Here is a 2,692-nt window from a genome sequence, read left to right as displayed (position 1 = left end):
AACATCCTTCTTACACACTAATTAATATAACCATGTATCAAGAATTAATACAAGAAACAAAATGTAACCAGAAAATACAAAAACAAACAGAAAAGGCTCCCTTTTAATATAAACACGGGATCATTTTCCAAACATGGGTAGATAAATGAAACAAACATGCAAAACTATGTAAACCGTTCCTTTTATATCTGAATAGTGGGGAAGCCCGTGCTTCGCGATGGAGTCAGATAATTGAGTTTAACATAAAAGTAACGACTTGTTACAAGTGAAGAAAAAAAACATACAAAAGTTGGTCTCCACTTTTAACTTGACGTTTATGACTTCCCATTTGATTGTTAAAATTACAAAAACAAAACAATATCATTAGGGATGACAATGAAACCCGAACCCGATGGGAAAACCCTAAACCCGACATAAATGGGATGGGTAATACCGGACCATTAGGGTTTGGGACGGGCTTGCAAATAGTTTTAAAATTTTTCACCGGTTTGGGATTTCTAATATACCCGATAACATAAACCCATTTACCCGATTATATACCCGATGTACCCGGTATAGCTTATTAGATATATATATATATATATATATATATTCCAAATATATTATTTGTCGAAACTTGTTTATGTTAATTATTTGAGATATTTTATCTTTATGGTAACCATATTTGTAATCGATTAGTTATCTTTTGTCAAAACCCGATGGGTATTTTATAAAAACCCGAAACCGATGGGAAAACCCGAAACCTGACGGGTAATTACCCGATTAAAACCTGACGGGTTTGGGACGAGTTTGGGATGGATTTTAACAACCGGGTATGGGTTTGGGAATACCTAAACCCGACCCAAACACATCCCTAAATATCATAACAATTTTAAGCATGAACCACTATCCAAATAAAGAACAACATTTATCTTTGACCATAATAGTTTCCTTTAGTGCCATAATTAGTTGTAGAAATAAGCTAGTAGATAAACCCGCGCATTACAACGTTTTGCATTTCTGGTGGTACCTCTGTGAGATTATACAACTAACATTTGAAAATATATGGGGGCTGGGTTGTATGTATATCAATGCCTAGGTCCTTTTGCCATTTTAATGTGATTACATATGAATGACAAAAGTAACAAATTATGGCGAAGTTGTGGCCTATAAAGTATGATTCAGGTTGTATCGGAAAATTTAGCTAAAGTTATAACAGGTCAAAAAGGCTGAAACATTGATGAGCGAAACAGGCAGAAACACTCCAATGAAGACAGTGAACATCTCCCTCAAAACCACTAACATGTAAAAAAAACCTATGGCAAAATTTACCCCAACTTTTTGAATGTTAAAATTTTGGGATGCAACTACACACACTGACCTCAATCAACGTCTGATTCGCCTCTGTTACATGATCACTAACCACAACAGACGGATCCTACATAATGACAATTAAACAAATGTTATTATTGGCATAGTAAACAAAAAATTGTGCTTTTTAAGTTACCAATTCCCGAATGCATATCAATAAACAACTAAACTCAATCTCATAAAACATATTTTATTAATCTGAGATTAAAATTCTAAATAGAAATGAAACTACCTTATCAGAATCAACGCCACACTCAGCAACAATACCCCAAATCAAATTAGATGCACTCACATCTGCAGCAAAATATGAAGTCTTTGCCGGAGTCTACAAAACCCGAAACTGCAACCACATCCATCGATGTCAATTTGAAAATTTATCAAAAATGGAATTAGATTAGAGTAGACTTGTTATTCACCTTGATTACCGGGATGAAAAATACCAAACCCAACTTCCATAGCCTCTCTCAATGTGGAATTAGTAACTAATTACGAACCGAGAATGAAGCCTAATCCCAAAAACTGATAAGAACAGAAAAAGTGTATGCACATTAGCAATTACCTACATAATAATGATTATTAGATAACAAGCGTGATCGTACCACTGGATCCAATTTGAGTCGATAAACAAAAGAAAACTCAAAAACTTACACTTGAAACTCCGATAGGAACCCAACTCGCCGCATCCCTTCATCCTTCTTTCGATTAAAATGTTGTTCACCATGAATACATACTATAGGTCATTCTAGGTCTGTAACATGTAGATTGCAGGTTAAAACAGAGTAACATAGTTCGTATACATACCAACTAAACAGCAATTTCTTCTTTACTTTGAAGATTCAGGCTTACAAACAACAACAAATCAAACAAAAATCCAGCAAAATCAAATATCAACCAACAAACACAATAATCACAAAAGCAAAATAAAGACAAAAAATTACCCAAATAAAGCTCTCCAAAAGATCCATTCCCAATCTTCCTACCAAGCTTAAACTCCCACCATTCAAATGATCCATTACATACCTGGGCTTTGGTGATGCGATTGGGGGTGGGGGTTGAGACGACTAATCATACTTACAACAATGAACAGTTGTAATGATCAGCTGTAACGGTGATGTGACCAAATATGTATTTAATGATTGTTAAGGCTGTAACGGATGGCTTGAATGCGCTCGCCGGGATAGGTTTGCTTCCTAGACGGTCACCTGGTGGTGTTGTTAACCACCGTTTCAGTGATTAAGAAATACTCGATGATATATTTACTTAGATATTGATAATTCAAAATAATAGAGTAATAATAAATGTAGGTAATATTTAACTTTCGTAAGAATACACTCGACCATCA

General features: G+C 34.8%; 1 long non-coding RNA gene across 2 annotated transcripts; it reads right to left on the bottom strand.

The window, feature by feature from the left end:
* Positions 1-1,292: 1,292 nt before the first annotated feature.
* On the bottom strand, positions 1,293-2,341 carry LOC143617780 (uncharacterized). 2 transcript variants are annotated; one of them, XR_013150882.1, is made up of 3 exons: positions 2,289-2,341; positions 1,583-2,098; positions 1,293-1,417 (listed from the first exon to the last, which is right to left on the bottom strand). It is a non-coding gene; the product is annotated as an uncharacterized LOC143617780 (long non-coding RNA). The 2 variants fall into 2 exon arrangements; XR_013150881.1 differs by having other exon boundaries at positions 1,583-1,909.
* Positions 2,342-2,692: the final 351 nt, after the last annotated feature.

Source organism: Bidens hawaiensis, unplaced genomic scaffold (genome assembly GCF_021521415.1).
Source record: "Bidens hawaiensis isolate Kalapana, Puna unplaced genomic scaffold, B.hawaiensis_p1.1 tig00058080_1, whole genome shotgun sequence".
In the NCBI taxonomy this organism is placed as follows: Eukaryota; Viridiplantae; Streptophyta; class Magnoliopsida; order Asterales; family Asteraceae; genus Bidens; species Bidens hawaiensis.
The sequence above is the reverse complement of the archived record's forward strand: the minus strand, read 5'-3'. Positions and strand labels throughout refer to the sequence as shown.